Genomic DNA, 22,189 nt, shown 5'->3' with positions numbered 1-22,189 from the left:
CAAAGGCAAACAACTATCCTGAATATTAAAAGCATAGATTTTTTTTTTTTTTAAAGTAGGCTCCATGCCCAGCATGGAACCCTGTGTGGGGATTGAACTCACAACCCTGAGATTAAGACCTGAGTTGAAATCAAGAGCCGGATGCTTAACCAACTGAGCAACCCAGGCTCCCCTCAAATATAGATTAATTTGCCTGTTTGGGAGCTCTATGTGAATTTTATTCTTTGTGTCTGGCATTTTCCACTCAACATTCTATTTTTTGTTTGTTTTTTTCTATTTGTGAGAATAGATGTATTTTGTTGTACGTACTCAGGTATTTGTTGTTGTATAGTTTTGCATTCTAACCATAATTTATTTTTTCAGTGTTTCCAGTGTTTAGTTTTTATAAGCATTATGCTCCTAGAAACAGTTTTTCATCATTGTATCTTATAAACTTGTTATTATTATTATTATTCTTTAACAGTTAAAAAAATATATTTATTTTTATTTTTAAGAGAGAAAGAGACAGAGCATGAGTGGGATGGGGGGGGGGGGTAGAAAGAGAGGGAGACACAGAATCTGAAGCAGGCCTCAGGCTCTGAGCTGTCAGCACAGAGCCTGAAGTGGGGCTCAAACTCATGAACTGTGAGATCGTGACCTGAGCTGAAGTTGGATGCTTAAGCAACTGAGCCACCCAGGCTCCCCTATCTTACAAACTTCTACATTAATTCTTTTTTTTTTACCACGAGCATGACTTAAAGACAAAGTAAAACAAACAAACAGTACTTGATGAAGATCGCTCCAAATCCTTAAGTCTTAACCTTTTGACTATCTGTTCTTCATCTGCTTTCCCAATTGCTCTTTTTCTTCCACTTCCCAAATGTGTTTAAACTTTGAGTTTGAACCTTCACCTCTGCTTTTCTCTTTCTACACTAGTTTCTTTAGAGAATTGTTTCCTGGGCTTCTCATGTTACTTCTAGGTAGATGATTTAAATCAATGTCTCTTCCCCATAGTGCTCTAACACTGGTTTTTTGGTCAGTCCTTAAGCCTACATTTAATTTCAGCCATCTTCCTTCATTTCCTTTACACGGTTCTAGCACTAATGCTATGGCTCAATACCTGGCTTAATTGTGAAAATCAAGAATTTTTTTTTAAGTTTATTTATTTATTTTTGAGAGAGAGAGAGAGAGAACACATACACTCAGTGTTTCAGTGTTTCCAGTGTTTAGTTTTTATAAGCAATGCTCCTAGAAACAGGTTTTCATCATTGTATCTTATAAACTTGTTTTTATTATTATTATTATTTAAAAAATAAAAAAAAATACACTCAAGGGGGAGGGGCGGGGGTGGGGGGAGAGAATCCCATGCAGTCTCCACCCTGACAACGCAGAGGTCAACCTGCAGCTCGAACTCATGACCTATGAGATCATGACCTGAGCCGAAACCAAGAGTCCATCACTTAACCAGTTGAGCCACCCAGGTGCCCAAGAATTTTTTTGGTGAAGAGTCTCTGTTCATATAAACAATTTAAATTACCACAAATCAGCATGTCCACCTTATTCTGGCAGCTCAACCTTGTGGGATCCCACAAAATAATACTGCTCTCAACAGGCACCTTTCTGGAACGGAGCTGGCTGTGGGCACAGCACAGCGATGGAGCCCCCTTTATAATTCCACAGATAGGAGTCCTGGAACTCCTTTAGATATCTGGGCAACTCAATTTAGGGAAGGGGCAGAGTGGGGAAGCATGACAGGTAGATATTGGAAAGTGCACTGAAGAAATGGGAATGGGGGCACTGTAACCTTAGTTGATCCCAGCCACTGAACAGGGACTTGGAAAATTTTGAAAAGGCACTCTAAAGCATGGATGGTGGGGAGGGGAGGCTGTGAGGCTTAGGACCCAGGAAAGGAGCTCTACTGGCCGGGGTCAAAGGGCAGTACTGATCTTCCTATTATCTACAAGGTAAAGTCCAACTTTCTTTCTTTAACATTTTAATTCCTCCACAGTCTGGCCTAGTTCCGTAGCAGGTGTGGAGAAAGGACCTTGATTCTGTGGTTCTCACTGGCTGCCAAGAGGTAATTGTGGGCGTTTCTTTCTAACTCGATGCTCTAACTTGATATCATTTTGGTAGCTTGAAATTTGTCCTGGTGGCTTATTAGCAAATGCTGTAAATCATGTCTTTAAATCTTTGGTTTTGAGGCCCAGTTAAACATACAGCCATAACCACTGCTTCGATTACTTTTGAAGGGATGCCTTTTTACTAGAGTAAAAGGTATATTTTGCAAGGTCCCTCAAGAAGGGATATTTTCAAAGTGTGCCCTGGACAGAGTGTTTTGGAACTGAGGAATTTGAAGGGAGATGAAGTATATTTACAGAAAAGGGACAGAATTCTAGGAAGGCAGGCTTCTATAGTTATACTTAATTTAACTAAGGTCTTTGGCATTAGGCAACATGGAAAAGTTGGAAGTCTAATTATTTTATGGATCCAGCTGGTGTTAATACCAATATCTAATGAGGATACTGCAAAAAACAAAATTAGGCAATTTGTCACTAAGGCATACGGATATAAAAAGTTGCATAAAATATTAATAAATACAATCCAGCAATATATCCTATTAATAACAAAGAATACCCACTTAAGATTTATTGTAGGAATGAAAAGATAGTTCAATATCAGGAAAACTGTCTGTATAGTTATAGCTGACCATTGAACAATGCAGAGGTTAGAGGTCCCCACCCCTGCGCAGTTTAAACTGTGTATAACTTTAGACTTCCCCAGAACTTCACTACTACCAGCCTATTGTTGGCCAGAAGCCTTACTGATTAATAGTCAGTTAACATGTTTTGTATGTTATATGTTTAACACGTTTTGTATGTTATATGTATTAGTTATATACTGAACTCTTACAATAAGGTCAACTAGAGAAAAGAAAATGTTATTAAGATAATCATAAGAAAGAGAAAATACATTTTGAGTACAGTATTGTATTTATCAAAAATTTGTGGCCCCTGGGTGGCTCAGATGGTTAAGTGGCTGACTTTGGCTCAGGTCATAATCTCATGGTTCGTGGGTTCAAGCCCTGCGTCAGGCTCTGTGCTGACAGTGGGGAGAGTGCCTAGCCAGCTCTGTAAGGATCGTCCATCTCTCTGTCTCTCTGCCCCTCCCTCTCTCTTTCTCTCTCTCAAAAATAAATAAACAAAACAAACAAATTTCACATATAAGTGGATCCAAGCATTTGCAACCTGTGTTGTTCAAGGGTTAATGTATATTAAAAAATTTTTAAGAAATAATATCATACTGATAGATTTAAAAGAGATAATTGATAAATTTCAGTAGCCATTCCTAATAAAACTCTGAAGTAAAGGAAAGAATTGACTTATCTGACTCTATTAACATGGAAACTTCTCTTCAACAAAAAATACCACATATACAGTGAAAATATAATCTACAGACTGGGAGAAAAAGTCCACATGTGAAAAAGGATTCTTATTCAGAAGAGTTAAAGAACTTCTACAAATCGGTATGCAAAAGACAAAGAACATGAAGGAAAGACTGGGAAAAGATTTTCAGTGAATGAATGAAAAGATACTCAGTCTATAACAGTGTGAAATACTGTTCCGTAGCCATCAGATGAGATAAATTTCTGAAGCTTGATACTAAGTGTTGGCAAGGTTATCAAATAATTAGAATTCTTAGAGACTTCTGATGGCAGTATAACTTGGTACAAACACTTTGGAGAACCATTTTGCAGTATCAGATAAAGCTAAAAATGTGCATACTATGTTGGTCACAGACCTTGTGCAGTTCCTCAAGTTTTTTTTTTTTTTAATGTTTATTTATTTTTGAGAGAGAGCATGTGTGCCCGCATCCGCATGAGCAGGGGAGGGACAGAGAAAGAGGGAGACAGAGGATCAGAAGTGGGCTCTGCACTGACAGAAGAGAGCCCAATGCGGGGCTGGAACTCACAAAACCTAGAGATCATGACCTGAGCCAAAGTATGATGCTCAACCGACTGAGCCACCTCAGGTTCTTGTGACCACATCCCTCTTTCTAAAGGCACTGTCCACTTCCAGTGTTCACTGATACTGCTACCTTTGCTGGTGACCTTGTCAAGCTCCTTCAGTTGGCTGGAGTCTGAGTTGAAAGCCCAGACTTTCATAGCCCTCATAGCGGTTATGCCAAGCCCTATTAACAATGAATGGTCTCGCCACTTCCAGATGTGGATGGGATATTACACACAGGTGATAGGGTTTGGCTTTCTGAGGGGCTGCCAAGAAGCCTGATGATGCAACCCTGAAATGCATGGGTAGGAAAGGTAGTCAGTTCCTTGAAAGGTGAAACTTGACCTGTGGGAAGAAAGAAGGGGAAGAGAGGTGGGCAGATAAGTCCCACTCCCCCTTTCATTCTATAGTTTGTGCTGTGATTTGCTTTCTCCTTCACATGTTCTAGAATATGATTCACATGCTGGGTGCACACATGTGCCATGTGACCCACTATCTTTCTGTGGCTTGTGATGCAGGAGCAAGCATGGGAATGAATCACATTGTATTGCCTTATATCTTTCCTTGCCTCACTTTCCTTTTTCCTTTTCTCACTGACCTAGGTTTATACTTTCTGAATAAAGTAGTAGTATCTTTCTTTTTTTTCTTTTTCCGAGAGAGGGTGCAACCCAAAGTGGGGCTCGATGAACCAAACCGTGAGATCATCATGCCCTGAGCCAAAGTCAGATGCTTAACCCGCTGAGCAACCCCGGGCGCCCTAAAGTAGTAGTATCTTAATCCTTGCCCCAGGTTCTGTTTTCTGAAGGACTCAGGCTAAGATACTTAAAATTCTTCTAGTTCCAAACTGCAGACTCTTAACATATGTGCCCAGGGAGGTATCTATATTAATTACAGCCATGTTTATAATAGTGAAAATTTATAAATAATTGGCTATTATAAATAGCCAATTGGATAAATTGGATAAATAGCCATTGGATAAATAATTGGTTATCCCTTGTTCACACAGAGGGATAACACAGCCCACTGAAAATAAAGGAACTAGAGCCGTATGTGTGGCATGGCTAGTTCTCAAAGTCATACAGTAGAGTAAAAAAAGTAGTAGCAGGGAAACGCATACTGTATACAGCCATTTTTATAAATCTTACACACATATGAAAACATCATCATGGAAGTTCCTAGATATGTGCATTTGTAGTAGAAATAGAAAAATATTTTGGGGAATGACAAACACGTACTTCAAGATAGTACAGACAGTCACTGACTTATGAAGGCTTGATTTAGGATTTTTTGACTTCGTGATGGTGTGAAAGTGAGATGCATCCAGTAGAAACTGTACTTCGGATTTTGAATTTTGATCTCTTCCTTGCCTAGCAATATGTGGCATGATACTGTGGTAGTGATTCTGGGCAGTGGCAGTGAGCTGCAGTTTCGGTTCAGCCACGAGGTCCCGAGGATAAATGACCGACAACACTTACAATCATTCTGTTTTTCACTTTCGGTACAGTATTCAATAAAGTTATACGAGATACTCAGCACTTTATTGTAAAATGGGCTTTGTGTTAGTTGATTTTGCTATTGTTTAAGTAGTCTGAGCATGTTTAAGGTAGGCTAGGCCAAGTTGTGATGTTTGGTAGGTCAGGTGTACTAAATGCATGTTCAACTTATGATACTTTCAACTTTTGATGGGTTGATAGAGATGTAACCTTATTGTAAATCCAGGAAGATCTGTACCTGCCTTTGGAAAAGAAGGAAGGGAAATGAGATCTGAGTGGAATCTGTTGGGAGCTTCAATGATATCTGTAATGCTTTATTTCTTAAGTTGTATGGTGGAGTACAGATATAGTGGTCTGAAAAAAAGTTGTGCTGAATACCTTTATTTTGCTCCCCTAGATTCAAGGTCCCTTCTCTAGCCTTCTGTGTATCTTAAGAAACAGAGGTTGACCTATATGAACTGTATTAATGAGCTTCCAACTGGGTGCAGCTAGTGGGGAATATCCAAAGGAGATCAGAGAGTGGGATCAGCTTAGGTGTTACCCTAATGTTTCTCCTTTGCTTGGTGTTTTCTTATTTAACTTAAATATATTACATAAGTATGGAGAAGATATGGCAGATACTGTCCAGGTTGTTGACATGGGTTATGGTGGAGGTGGAGTGGAGTAGAGGTGCAGATACAAATGAAAGGGAAGGAAAGAGGGTAGGGGAGCCAAACTCAGGAGGAAAAATATATTTGCTTGTGAAAAAAAAAATCTGAAGCTCAGGCCTGGACGTTTTGTTAAAGCTCCATAGGGAATTGTGTTTCTTATCTAGATGGAACAGTCTTTGCAAACTCTTCTAGGTAGGAGTCCAGGGTGGCTGGATTTGAGTGACTGAGGGGCAGGGTAGTAGAAGCAGAGGTGAGAGGTAAGGGTGGGGTGGGTAAAGTGGGATACAATAAGAAATTGAAAGGACTTTGGCTCTTATTCTGATTTCTGAACTGACCCAAAAAATCACGTTCCTAATTTCATCTGCAAATTCTCTTATCACTTAGGAGGTAATTTGTCAAACCCTCTCCTTCACTCTCTCCACCATCCTCATGAGTCATTCTCACTATGTTTGAGGCTAAAGCGTGGAGTATCTCTAACCTTCGTGAGTGGTGCAAAGGACCAAGCGCATGGTGTTTAAGTCAAAATTGGAAGAACAAGCCAGATGTAGGTTGGCAGTCTAATAGGATACAGAAAGAAAAGGAATCCAAAATATGGAGCCAAGGGAAGCGCACTGGGCCTGGCAAGAGGGAGGAAGGGGCAGCAGTGCTGGCCAGGGAGAGGGAGGGTTCAGGAAATGAGGTGCAGATGTGGCCGCTTAGTGTGTGTGGGTCAGAAATCTTGAAATCATTTAGAGCAGCTACTTGCTCTCTCACAATCTTGCCATCAATCTTGGGTTTCAATTTCCTTTGACCAATATGCTTTTTTTTTTTTCTCTGAAGATATTCCTCTTGATAAAGAAAAAAGAAATGCAATTGTTAAAATGCCATTTTCGGTACGGTTTCTCAACACAGCCATCTCCAATCTATTTTCCTCTTGCAACCACGGTGATTTTTTCTACTAAGCAAATCTGATCATGTTTGGTTTTCTCTCACGGTGAGGATAAAATCTAATTTTTTTGTTGTTGTTGCCCATGGGCCTTTTCTAATTTTGTGCCCTCTTTATCATTTTGGCTTCATCTCTTGCCTCTTTCCTATCCTTCCCTGCAACTTAGCCATTCCAAGAGCTGCGGTTTGCCTCGAGGAGTTTCTCAGCAGTGTCTTCTGGGTCAGATAATCTATTTGCTGTGAGAGGGCTGTCTTGTGCATTGTATGATGTTAGCCTGCATACCTGACCTTTCCCACTAGATACTTGCAGCACCTACCCAGCTGTGACAACCAAAAATACGTTCAGACATGGCCTAATAACTCCTGGGAGATAGAATTGCCTTTGGTTAAACACTGGGACAGAGCATGTTGTTTTAAGTCTGTCCTCTGACCTTCCTTTCTACTTGGTATTCTTTCTGTGTGGAGGAGTAACCTTCTCCTTGTGATAGTCCTGGCCAACACCTGCTCATCTCTCAGAGTCTCTTCAGTCTCCCTTTCTTTGGTGAAGTCTTCTATGACTCCCAAGGTGGAGTTAGGTGACCTGGCCCTTACAGTTACATAGCACCTGGCTTTACTAGAGCAAGATCCAATTGTATTCTGATTCACTGGGTTTGCCTGTTTCCATATCAGACTGAGGGTTTAGAGGGCAAGACTATTTTTATTTTTATTTATTTTTTAAATTTTTAAAATGTTTATTTTTGAGAGAGAGACAGAGAATGAGTGGGGGGGGGGGGGAGGCAGAGAATACGAAGCAGGCTCTAGGCTCTGAGCTGTCAGCACAGAGCCCGATGTGGGGCTCGAACCCACAAACCACAAGATCATGACCTGAGCCGAAGTCAGATGTCCAAACAACTGAGCCACCCAGGCGCCCCACAACCCAAACTTTTAAAACTTAACAATTCATACAAATCTTATAAAGACTACATAATACTATGTATATTTATAGATATGTGTCTCTTGACTTTGAGGATTTTATCAAAAAAGTACTAGGATATACATACTATTGAATAACACTTCATAGAGCCATACACTTATTTGACAGTAATTTAGTATTTCTGCATTTTGTTATTTTGTACCAAACATGCTTTAAAAGGTTTTTATTATTATTATTATTTTTAGGAAGTTTATTATCCATCAGTGATAACTAAAAAATATTTTCAAGATTTCTGTGGTGCTATGCTTTACCAATGCTGCCATCTTCTGGATGCTCTTAAGTACTGTAATAATTAAAGAAGCTTCTAGTTCATAGTGGTATCCAAAAGTAATTGTGATACGTGATTATAAAAAAGCTCTTCTCTTCTTTTTTTGCTTAGTTTGAAGAAGGCCTGGATATATAATTTTTTCTGTCTTCCCCACCCTCCCTGCTAAAATATTTGACTATCTGCTTTTCCTCCTAACCATCTACTGCTGGAATCAGAATGGTATAGTAGTACTCAGGTCTACAATGAATATGCTAAATGCCTTGATTTTGCCACTCTAGATCTATTATTCACCCTCCTCTACTCTGCTTTGTGTCCTAGCAGGCAGAGGCTGACCTATATGAACTATATCAATAAGCTTCCTTGACTTTTAACTTCTAATTGGATCTGGGCAATAGGAAGCATTCAAAGGAAATCAAAGGAAAAGAATAAAGTAGAGCTAGAGTATTTATTTCCCCCAGCTTCCTTCTAATGATGTCATAGGGCTCTGTCCCTTAACTAAAGGGGCAAGGCCCTTATTCAAATAGTTCACTCAGTCTCAGGGAAATAGTAATCCCTTCCTCCCAGTATCCTTCAGGGCTAAGGATGTTAACAGTGCCTAAGTGTTGTGAAACTCAGAGCACTTAACTGTCCCCTGTGGTTACCCTCCATTCTGCTCACACCTTTGTAAGTGATCCTTTTATTAACATATACCTTAAAGCACCAAGCGCTAGTACATTTCCTGTGGGGCCCCTGAATAAAACAATGGGAATAAAGATAGCAGTTAGCCCACAGGTGTGCTATTAGGGCTTAATAAATGAATACCTGACTAATGTTTAAACAATGGCTGAGAAAAGAGACAAAGATGAAAGCAATTGGAAAGAAAATGATAGTGATAGAGGACAAAGATGATCCAATACTAGGATAATTGCTCTTCTTTTAGTAGTTAGAAGCTCCTTAAATGGAATACTTATACTGAAATATCTTTATAGAAAGGATTCAGAGATATAAAAGAAGGATATAAAGGAGTAGCACATCTGCAGATCAATGACATGACAAAAAGAAGTAATTCCTTTTTAAAAAATTTTTTTTAACATTTATTTTTTGAGAGATAGAGAGAGAAAGAGAGAGTGTGAGTGGGGGAAGAGCAGAGAAAGAGAGGGGGAGACACAGAATCCGAAGCAGGCTCCAGGCTCTGAACTGTCAGCACAGAGCCCGACATGGGGCTTGAACTCCTGAACCATGAGATCATGATCTGAGCCGAAGTCAGACACTCAACCAACTGAGCCACCCAGGTGCCCCCAAAAAGAAATAATTCTTAAAGCATCCAGCTCTCCCTAAAAAAAAAAAAGTTCCCCAAGAGGAGAGAAAAGATTGGCTTTATACTAATAATTCAAGAAGACATCCAGGTTTACAAAGTTCTAAGGGAAAGAAATGTGATACAAGATTATAATCAAATACAACAGCCTTCCTTAACTACTGTCAGGGATTTCCTTGGTTGAAAAAAGACTAGACTAGGGCACCTAGGTGGCTCAGTCTGTTGAGCATCTGGCTTGATTTCAGCTCAGGGATGATCCCAGGGTCATGGGATAGAGCCCCACATTGGGCTCTGTGCTGAGTGTGGAGACTGCTTAAAATTCTCTCTTTCCCTCTGGTCCTACCCAGGTCACATGTGAATGCACTCTTTCTCATAAATAAAACAAATAAAAAGGCCTAGAGTATTTTATTTCACAATATTCATTTCCAAGGGAGTCTTACTTTCATCTGTGGGCACCAATGAATATTTTGGTATAATGGAAAAAAATTTACCTATTAAACAAGTTATAAACATATTTTCAGGAAATACCTGGTGAAATGATGTTGTAGCTTATAAACTAAATGATGCATTTGAGGGCATGCACCTCAAGTTTTATCAAACTTCAGCGATTTCAGCCAGGTGTCAGGGATATCATCTTTTGTTGTGATGAAAAAAAATCCCCAAATTTACATGGTGTCTTTTTACCTCTACTTGTTTATGCTCATTCATCTTCTTCATATGATGTGTTATTGTGGACCCAAATAAATAGGAGTACACAGACCAAATTATAGCCCGCTGTTAGGGGCTGAATTATGCCCCACCCCCCACATTCACATGTTAAAGTCCCAACCTCCAGTAACTCAGAATATGACTATATTTGGAGATAGGTCTTTAAAGGGGTAATTAAGTTAAGATGAAGTTATTAGGATGCACCCTAATCAATATGACTGATGTCCTTATAAGAAGAGGCAACTTGGACACAGACCTGTTTAAAGGACAGATGATGTGAAGATACAGGCAATGGAGCAGGAGTAGGTGCCCTGGAAATCTGCTGCCACCTGCTTAAGCAACTCACTTAACCTTCAGTACGTCTTTGAGACTGATATTGTATAGGCTATGATAATTCTTGTGTCTGCTGAACACCATATTTATGATGGACAGCTCAGTTCCCTTGGTCATTTGAAGGATGATGATCAGGCATTTAATCTCTATGAAGGCTCAGTGGATCTCCAGGGTATGTTTCTCCAAAGATATGTTATCTGCAGAAGAAAGCATAGCTCTACTCTCCCACTCTACTCTCCAACTGTACTTCTGGTGGTTCTACATTATGTTCAGTCTGCTGCAAAAGCTAAATATCATTGGATACACTAGGTCATAAGGCCTAAGTGACACAAGAGCTTTTTCATCTCAGAGCATCTAAGAGCATCTAAGACCTGTTGCAGAGCTCTTTGTGGCTCATGGGCACCTTCAGACTGGCAGTGCACTCAAATATGTATTTATTGTCCTTCAACTCAAGAGAGACCCTAAAGTGTCTCTTTCTTCTTGGTGGGAAGTGCAATGTTCAGCAACTGTTCTTTACTTTAGAAGAGCTATCCTAATATGATCCAGGCCACTCAATCTCTAGAAACTTCACTAAGGTGGCAGGGCTTTGAGTTTAGTGGAGTTTATCTCCCATCTGATGCTACATATGTATGTCATTCTGGCAAATAGGATACTTACTGTTTTGTTTCCTTATCGGTTCCACTCCGCATGGTGTCACCCATTTTGTGGACTGGCGTGAAGTTCAGTGGTATATCAAGGCAATCGAGGTCTCTGTGAACTAGATCAGAGGTTGACATTTTCTGTAAAGAGCCAGATAATGGATATTTTAGGCTTTGTGAACCATATGATTTCTGTTGCAACTATTCAACTCTGTAGTTGTAGTGTGAAAACAGCTATAAATAAGACATAGATAGCACACAAGTGTGGCTATGTTTCAATAACATTTTATTTGTCAATGCTAAAATTCGAATTTCGTATGATTTTTTCATGTCATGAAATATTACTTATCTTTGGATTTTTGTTCAACAATTTAAAAATATAAATACCATTCTTAGCTTGTGAGCTTGGTTTGGTCTGTGGGTCGCAATTTGCTGCTGGCTGGATTAGAATATGGTAGAGAGCAAGAAAATGGACATAGATAACTGAGACAAAACCATGAAAGTATATTGCTGGCCCTATCAAATGAAAGCAAACTGCTCCTGGTTATCTTTATATATTGTTATACAGAAATAAGAATACAACATGTCAATGCTGCATACTAGATGCCAGGGGCTGTGTTGATTCTCTCCATTAAAGAAGCCAAGTCTAAAAAAGTAGCTGTAATTAAAATCACCACCTAATTAATGTCGTAATAATCCATGGTCATTCTCTAAGATGCTTCTTTCTTCTGAATATGCCATAAGGGCAAGTTAAATGGTAATAGAATAGGAATCCTTAGCTAAGGCCTTTCCAGTTTTTGAGGGAATTTCTTACATTTCCCCAGGGAATTTTAAAATGTAATAAGGAAAACATTCATTTATAAATTATTATGCAAAGTATAATAATAATTTCAATATATGTATATATGTGTATAATATACATACGAATATATATTATTATGCTGTTGGAATGGTTATTACTTGGTTGTGTGATTATGGGTAATTTTTTTTATTTCTGTACTTTAAAAATTTTTTTTAAGTTTTTTAATTTATTTTGGGAGAGAGAGAGAGAGAGATAGTGCGAGTGGGGGAAGGGCAGATAGAGAAGGAGACAGAATCCCAAGCAGTCTCTGCACTATTAGCACAGAGCCCGGTGTGGGGTTCGATCCCACCATGAACCGTGAGATCATGACCTGAGCTGAAACCAAGAGTCGGATGATGCTTAACCAACTGAGCCACCCAGGTGCCCCATCACTTCTGTACTTTTTAATATTTTCCATTATGTACGGTGAAAATATACTCCCTTTTGGCCAGATAAAAAAAAAATCAAGTTTGTTTTTGGGAGGATCACTGTTAAAGTCAGAATGCTAAATTAATCTAGATGAGGTATGTGAACCTAATCCTGAGAATAGTTGATACCAGCACTAAACCTCAGCAGATGTCAATCTTTGAGTCATAAGTCACTGTACTAATCACGCAATTTCAATTAGTTCAGGATTCTTATTTTATTATTTAATTAAATATTTGAATGAATGCGCATCCAGTCTATATATCTATCTATACACACACACACACACGCACACATATATATTCGCAAAGAGAATTCTAAAGCTCTAACTTCCAACTAAAAGCAAATTAATTAATGGAACCTATTTGTAAAGGCTTCCCAAGTTAGTATTAATGATGTGTGAAATATGTAACGGTAAACTAACCGGACAGTTCAGTGATGCTGTGTTCGAGCACCGTACTGTACAAGAAGATGTTTTCTTACTGCCCTGCTGTGGTAGGCATAGTGTGTTTGAAGGCTCAGTCACTGCTGCAGACCTTTAGCGCTACCCCTATTTAGAGTTAATTGGAGAAAGAGGAAAGAAAGATCATGAATGTTTTTCTTCTTTATTGTTTCCTTAAGTTTTCCTCTATTTTTGGTGGCTTTAAAATCCTAGACTTGGAATCATAGCTCATTCCTGGAGTCCCAGTGGTTTTATTGCTGATCAGCACAATGAACATAAAGCCAAAAGTATAAAGATTTCCAGCATGTGCTTTCTTCAGTAATGCCTTTCTAGGCTTCTCTCACTTGGGTATATTAACCGGTCTCTCAGTGGGAATGCAAGCGAGGTATTGTCAGAGAAGAGAAGTTCAGGGAAAGACTATGACCGCCTGCAGACGACTAGGCCTTAGACACTTAGACAAGTTATATGAAGTGGCAAAAGTCTTCCACAGTCCCTTGTGTTTGGAGGAGAAAGTACATAGACACAGGAAGGGAGCATTGGGCTGGGCGTAGGAGTTCTTGGTTTCAGTCAGACTCTACTAATAATTAGACTCTCTAATAATAAGTAGACGTGTGACCTTGAGTTACCACCAAATTTCGTTTTGTCTCAGCTTTTTTATGTTCAAAAACATGATGAATTATGTGCTTTCTTGTGCTCTTTAGGGTTTTAGCACCTCAATTCTCTGGCACCCTGGGCTTACCTCTCTCTAACATTAACCATGCTGTGTCCTAATTACTGATAAACGGGTTGGCACCTACACTTGCGCCCCCACCTGCTCACCAAACTGTAAGCTGTTTGAGATCAGGACCATGTGTTATTCAACTTTCTTTCCCAGTATCTAACAACTGGCATGAACAGGGCATGTGAAAACACAGCTTCTATAATGATCAGTTTGTGAGGACTCTGTTTGTGAGGACTCTGTTCTGGGAGAACTCTAGACATAGGCTTGATCTTCCTGAGTAGTGGGTGTTATCAGCGTAAGAGGAAGAAAGCGAACAAGTATCTACTGAGCTCCTACATTTATCCATTAAGCATTTTTATTTAATACATCTAAGATATGATATAGGTATGATCATGGCAATTTCACAGCACATGCCGTTTGCCTCAGCAAGTGGCCACCTCAGAATGTGGACCCCAGGTTTCTTAAAGCTTCATCACCCTGGCTCCTTTCATGCTAATGTGCCTTCAGTGGCAACAGTCGGTAGCAAGGTCTCTGTGGAATAAGATGATTGCTACAAATTTAGGAAAACAGACCCCAGGAGTGTTTGACCTGGAAAGAGCTTTTTTGAGATACTGTTTATGTATGGCTTACTCCAGCAGAGTCCTTATTTCTACTATTCATGCAAATAGCTTCAGAAGGGGGACTGGTACAGGGGAGGGAGGGGGTGGCAGGTACATTTAGTGTATTTCACCGTCAAGACCTTTTAGAATTTATGTATTTTTCTTTCCCCATTATACCTCTTCCTTCATGATCCCCCTCATCCTCAATTCTGCCTTTGCACTCTGGTACGGACACGGTTTCTACCACCCACAAAGCATTGTTATCCTGCATTCTATTGTAAATGTTTATGTATCTGATTTTGACTCTGGCCCTGTGTCTTCTGGTTCTGACACTATGTAGCAAGTCGATGTTCAATAAGTGTTTGTTGAATAAATCTGCCATCTTTCCCTTTCAAATTTATCCTGAAATCTTCTTTAAACTACTTCAGGGATTTCTTTCTCCAGATAGAGAGGAATAACCTGAAGGAGATCTAAAAGGATGTGATAATACTGTGTGGGAACATAGTGGGCATGAGGATGCATTGCTCAGACTCCCCTTCAGTGAAAGCTTCGTGGCCCCAAATACTGTCCACTATTAGCGGACAGGTCCAGCTGGCAGTGTCTTCAGAGATCACTTCAGCCGTAAAGAGCTGCCTTACCAAGGTCACACCCTTCCCAGGGTGGCCCACATTTAGTGATTGATCCAATGTGAGATAGCTCTGATGAGCCATTTTAGCTTCCATTTGTGAAACTGAGCTAGGATTTTTTATTTAATTTTTCTGTCTCTTTAAGTTGGAATCAATGCATTAAAAATTAATGAGTGATAATTACTAATGTACAAAGTATTTTTGACCTATTACCTCACCTGAATAAATTGGGTTAAGAACCATTTACTTTAGGAAACCTCATCTAGGAAATTTTTCCCTTCTCTTCTGTCCCTTTCCTGTGTTATGTAAAAATTTATTACATTATAAATTTTATTAATGAGGACGCCAAGTACTTGATCCTTCTATTGTTTAAAAACTGGATTCATGTGATACTTGCTCAGGGTCCATGATAGAATAGAAGAAAGTGGATATTGGAGTCAGACTGAGTATTAATGTCCCAGCTAACATGTTATATGTGTGTGTGTGTGTGTGTGTGTGTGTGTGTGTGTGTGTGTATATGACACCTAGCACATGGCAAATATTTAGTTAACATTAGTTTAATTTTTTTCTATATTTTGTCTTCTTAATTCTGCTGGCACCTTCATAATACTATTTAATCCCCTTGCATGCATTCTTTCCAGCCAGTATCTCTTCCCTTCCCCAACCACTAGTTCCAAACTATAGTCAAAATGATCTTTTTAAAATGAAAATCTGATTAGTCTCTTCTCTGCTTAAAATCCTAAGACTTCCTAGTACTCTTAAGATACACATTGGGGCGCCTGGGTGGCTCAGTCGGTTAAGCATCCGACTTAAGCTCAGGTCATGATCTCACAGTTCGTGGGTTTGGAGCCTGCTTCGGATTGTGTCCTCCCCTCTCTCTGCCCCTCCCCTGCTCTGCTCTGTCACTCTCTGTCTCTCAAAAATAAACGTTAAAAAAAAAAAAAAAGATACACACCAAAATTCTTACCTTGACTTCTAACAACCTGTATTTGTTATGTCTTTCTGCTGTTCCCACTGCCTGGAATGCTCCATTCCTGTCTATCCCTTTCCCCTGGTTGGTTAGCTCCTTCTCTTCCTTTAGATCTCAGCCTAGGAGAACCTCTGAATTGTCTCCCCTCCTTCCAATTCAAGTCACCGGTATCCACTGTCATACAACTGTGTTGCTTCGCTTTGGGGCACTTACCTAAATCTGTAACTAAGCATCAGTGTGATCAATTGATTTCTGTCTTTCCCACAAGACAACGTTCCATGAGAGCAGGAAGCTTGTTTACTGAATTCTTATAGCATAGTCCAGTGATTGGATCATAGGCAGCCAGTAAATACTACATGAATCAGGCAGCAGAAAACCCAGGTTTGTGAATGTGTATGTGTATAATTTATTATTGTTATTATTATTATTATTATTATTATTATTATTATTTACAAGTGAGGAAACTGAAGCTCATTTAAGTCCAAAGTCATACCACTTAATAGGTTCACAGTACCTTACAATTTTTAAAAAGCATATTTGTTTTTATGAATATTTGAATACATTTCCTTTTCTCTTTTGTATTATCCATGTATTAAAATATTCTTATTGTTCTTGATCTAGGTCAGTGTCTCACCTTCTTCTCAATTGCTTGGAACTCAGAAGTCTCTAGTATCCCTTAAAATTCACTTATGCCTTCTGACTTGTAAATGACAAAGAAGTGCTATGACCCTGAAATATAATTGCCCAGCCTGTTGACTATGGCTCTGGTAATCAAAACTGATTCCAAATTGATATTCAAGTCAATTATCGAATATTTGAGCCACACTGGTTTATGCTAATTATGTGATTTATGGTGGGTCCCTCAGGCCAGGCTGAATCAGTTTGACTGCTGGGGGGACTGGAGACTGAGTAAAGGTCAGTCACATGGGGGCTCTCTGCTGTTGTGACCAAATCCCTAATAGAAACCCTGGACACCAAGGCTCAGGTGACCTTCCCTGGTTGGCAATACATTTGTTGCTGGGAGAAGTAACTGTCTGCAAGTGCTATCCATAGGTAGGAGTCCACCGGGAAAGAAAAACTAGAAGCTTCTTCCTGGTCTCCCTTGGACTCCACCCTGTGCACCTTTTAGTTTTGCTGGTTTAATCTGTATCCTTTTCACTATAGTAAACAATAACCATGAGTTTTTCTGAGTTATATGAATCCTTGTAGTGAGTCATTGAAACTGAGGGTGGTCTTGAAGACCCCTATCATAGTTGCTTAGTAAAGGCATGGACTTTGAGATTGCTTGGATGGGTTTCAGATTCAACATTCACGTATGCTCTGTGATCTTGATCAAGCTGGTCAATCACATTGCCCCTTTATTTCTGCATAATTAAAACTAGCACCGTAACATGTATATTAGAGTGTTGGTATGAGGACTAAGTGCATAATGTAGGAAATGTGCCTGGCATGTGTTTAGTTAAAGATAGTTATTATTACCACATCAGGGTCAGGGCTATAGGAATACAAAGATTATTAAGAAATATTCTCCACTACCTAGTAATGGAGTCAGGGGGGAAATCCTTGTCATGAGAACTGTGGGGAAATTAGGTTATTTCCCCATTGGTCCACTCTTTGTAGGTTGATAACTGGTTGAATCAGCCAGGCAAACTGTCCCTCCCACTCATAGACACTGTGTCCTTGGGTGGGGATGGAATAGGCAAAGAAGGAAAGGATTTTCTACTTGGTTCTAAAAATATGTCTAAGATTCATACATATGTAGCTAGCCATACATGTTTCTTTTATCGTATCAGTACTAGGAGATGGATCCCCCAACAGGGTGTAGTTGGTTTTTGTGATTTTTTTAATATTTAAGACTGCCCTAAATGTTCCTGGTAACCTTCTTTTGCCTGAATGACAACAACACTATCAGATTGACCTCTGCTTCCTCTCCTTTCCAGCTCCTTCCCTCACATGCACATTCATATATACTGGGACAGGTGAACCTCTGCCTAGGGAAAGGCATGGAATTTTCCTCTGTAAAATTCCTGCTAGTTGCATAATAATCTCCGAACATCCATGTCAGGCCAGGTTATCCTTTATTTAAGGATTTCAGTTAATACTAGAACACGTATACAATCTCCATTTTACCTTGGGTTGTATTCTCTAAATCAGTTGTTTCAAATTGAAAATACATTTTCCATGGAAAACATGTCACATAATAGCAATAAAAAATTGGTTTTATTAATACTGTACCTGACATACAGTTTTCACTATTGCTACTATAGCTGAACTTGGCTTTTATGTATAACCCTTTGTCTCTTGACATAGCCCTAGGATTCCCAGTGACTTAATTATTTTAACAAGGACCCAGATACTCAGTTTTTGTGCTCCTGCTTTTTCAGGTATTACCTTCATTCCCAAGCTGGACAAAGGAAATATTTTCTAGAATTCCTACGGCCAACTTCCCCTCATGTCTCATTGGCCACAATTTGTCATTAGTCCCATTTTCTTTTTTTTTTTTTTTAAAGTTTATGTATTTATTTTGAGACAGATAGAGACAGCATGAGCAGGGAAGGTGCAGAGAGAGAGAGAATCCCAGGCAGCCTCTGCACCGTCAGCACAGAGCCTGACAAGAGACTTGAACTCACGAAACTGTGAGATCATGACCTGAGCCGAAGCCGGATGCTTAACACTGAGCCACCCAAGAGCCCCTATTCCCACTAATTTCTAAATAGCAAAGCCTGCTCTGGGGCCATGTAAGAAGCACAGCAGAGTTTTGGCCTCACTGAGGTGGAAGTAAAAAAAATAGGGAATTCTCGGGCAAAGGAAGCTGAAAGAAAGTAGATCCAGGATAGAAATCAGAGGCTGCTGTATGAGAAGCCAAACAGCTTTTCAACAGGTAGTATGAGGTCCCTGGGACACTGAAAATCAACTTGCCTCCTTCTTAAGAATGAAGACACGTGTGTGTACTGCCCCAGTTTAAAGCCACCTACCCCCATTTTTCCATTTACACCCAGACTCATATTTCTGTTACTTCCCCACAAGCCCACGCCCACGCTCCCAGCACAAAGAAATGTGATCTCAGACATTTACAAGTTCACACCTGCAGTAGAGCTCCCCTTCCATTTACACCCTATTAAATACACAAAGTGCACATTTTATTGCTGCAAAGGCTGGGAAAAGACAAAGCGCTTTAGTCTGCCTCGATTCAGAAGTAACCTGAAAAGTTAATCTTTAGTCAGTACTAGAAAACAATGTGAGAAAATTCTCACATATACACAAATTCAGGGATTATTGAAATTTTCACCCAGAAAGAAAGAGAAAAAATTTCTAAATCTAAGATATGTTCCCCAGCTCAGATGGGGAACCTAATTTTACATGTTAATATTTTCTGTGTAAACATACTGTTAGTTGTTGAACAGCTGGCTCTCTAAGGGAGAGGAAAAGCTGGGTTCCTAAAATCAGAAGTCTGCTCTACAATACATCCAAAGATGAGAAGGAGTGTAGTGAAATGGAGAGAAACCTGAACTGAACATCAGAGGGACTGAAGGTCACAACCAAGGCCAGCCTTTGTTTCAACTGAATCATGGTTCAGCTTTTCTCTCTGCACAATCTTGTTTCTTTGTTTCCCCATAGAAGTTGATTTTAAGAGCACTTGCCAATAAAGCTCCTGCATGCAAATCTGTGTCCGAATTTGTTCTGGTTATAATCCAACCTGCAACAATTGGTACCAGAACTCTTCGAGAAAGACTTTGGAAAGGGATCCCTTACAAGCCAAATATCAATGAAAGCCCCATCAAGGGTAGCAGAAATAGCAGATAGTCCATGGCATGCAGTAACAGTACAGTTTTTAAAACTTTCACCATCAGTGAATTTGGATGGTATATCAGTGCAAGCAATGCACTGGTAAGGGCAGTGTATCACTCATTTGAGAACAACAGAGGAAATAGTAAATATTAGGACTATGAATTGGGATGGATGTTGTTGAGGGCCATGGGAGCTATGTAGAAAGATAATGAGAGGGGGATTAATTATCAACTCAAGGCTAAGTGTGAAAGCCAGGGAACCTCCTTGGTAGGAGACTCTTATCTCCTGTCGTAGGAGGCCCCTCAAAAGCTGAAGGTAACGAGAGTAGGAGAACTCCAGAGAAAGTTAAATTCTCAACTATAGCAGGTCTACTCTGCCAAAATCAGGGCTCTGATTGGGAAGGAATGGGATCCTGAGATAGGGGATGGAGACATCTGGGTTGATGCACTTGACAATCTTAGGTCCCTACGTTTCTCTGCAGAAGTAGCCTACTCCCCATTAAAAAGCAATTCTTTCCCTTCGGGTCAATAGACAACGCTCTCCCCAAATAAGGAAGTAGACGTTGACTGGGCCAGTTGATGGCAGCCAGGCTCTGTCATCAGTGATCCCACTGTTGGTTTACTGGGTGCTTGAAGAGAGGAGTCATGATGACAAAGATGGAGCTCATACACTGGCCCAGGGGAATGGTTGTTACGCACCAAGACTGATCTGGCAATCGCTGCTGCTAGATGCTGCGGAGACCAATCCTAAGCCTCTGATATGCCCCTTGGTGGCAGGTTAACTGTGTTGAATCCATTTTGGCAATTCATCTTGACTGGAATCGACACATATTCTGGGTGTGGGTTTACCTTTCCTGCCTGTAGTGCCTGATTCAGCACTACTATCTGAGAGCATACAAAGTGCTTCATTACTCAGGGACCCCCACTTAGCATGGGAAATATAGCAGTTCATGCATAATCTTAAGATCCACTAGTCTTACCACATACTATTCTACCCAGAGGCTACTGGTTTGGTAAAATGGAGCAGCTTTGATGAAAGCAGATCTAATGAAACCTGTTCAGGTGCCAACTTGGAGAGAACACTCAGAAGATGTGGGCACCATTCTCCAGAGTCAGTATATATGTTAAATCAAATAACATTATATAATGTTGGATCAGCAATAAGTGGATATGATTGATAGAGTTGATTTATAGCTGGGCTGGAAAAACTCTTTGTCTCTGGAGACACCAGGATGGCTAGTTTTTGGCTTTTAGCCAAGAAGGGCAGCGGGATTTATGATGTGCTATTAAAAGTGTGAAACTCCCCTGGTGACCACCAAGGTTAATTTCTTTACTGATGATCTTCAACCGGTATTCTGACCAGTTTGACAAGCTTGGCCAAGATTTAACAAGGGTTCGTAAAAACTCCATGGGAGCCTTTACCTTTAGCTTTCCTAAAGCTAAGATTCCTTGCACACATACTGGCCATTCATCCCTGATTCAGAGTGTAATTGTGTTTGAATAAGGGCCATGGGAAATTAAATATGAAATATCTCTTAGACCACTAATGCTTGCTTGTCTCTTGCCTCAATGTATTGTCTTTAAATACATCCTCAAATAAGTCTGGTAAGTCCTTTTAAATATATGAACTTGGGAAATATTTTCACTAAAATATTTGGGTCCAGGAACCAATGGATGATGGCAGGATTTGTTCCATGAACCATCACTCCTGAAAGGTTGTGTTTTATCCCTCAAACCGCAGATTTTTAAAAATGTTTATTTACCTTTGGGAGAGAGAGAGAGAGAGAGAGAGAGAGAGAGAGAGAGAGAGAGAGAGAGAGAGAGGGGATGCGCACAAATGGGGGTAGGGCCAGGAGAGAGGGGGACACAGAATCTAAAGCAGGCTCCAGGCTCCTAGCTGTCAGCACCTCTGTGCTCACAAACCATGAGATTGTGACCTGAGCTGAAGTCAGAAGCTTAACCGACTGAGCCACTCAGGCACCAGGAGTTTCATTTTGAAAAGACCATTTTAATGATTTAAAAAGCACTAAAGCCAGCAACAACTATTAAAAAACCATGAATACAGAAATGTAAACGTGTTATATACTGAGTTTTAAAAAGTTTGTTTTTTTAGTAATCTCTGTACCCAATGTGGGGCTCAAATTCATGACCCCAAGATCAAGAGTTGCATGCTCTTCTGACCAAGCCAGCCAAGTGTCCCTAGATACTGAATTTTACACATCTTTGACAGCATGTTAGCCAATGATGGAAGCTCCATCCTCAAGCACGCTGAAAAAGGCACTCATCTGCCAAAAGTCATGGAGAACTTTCTCCATTGTTCTCTTCAGGTATGTCCAAGAAGATTAACGGAAAAGGAAGAAACCACAGAGAAAATTAGACTGGAGCAAATGAGGTGTGAGGATCAGTTGAGGAGTTCCCTAAACAGCTAGCAGGGTTGGGGAGAAGAAGGATGTCTCTGGGCTCTGGGAATAAGTGGGGTGTCAGCCTCCCTGGCAGCTTCCTGAGAGGCAGC

The sequence above is a fragment of the Prionailurus viverrinus genome, chromosome B4, assembly GCF_022837055.1.
Source record: "Prionailurus viverrinus isolate Anna chromosome B4, UM_Priviv_1.0, whole genome shotgun sequence".
Taxonomy (NCBI): domain Eukaryota; kingdom Metazoa; phylum Chordata; class Mammalia; order Carnivora; family Felidae; genus Prionailurus; species Prionailurus viverrinus.
This window is presented reverse-complemented; position numbering follows the sequence as displayed.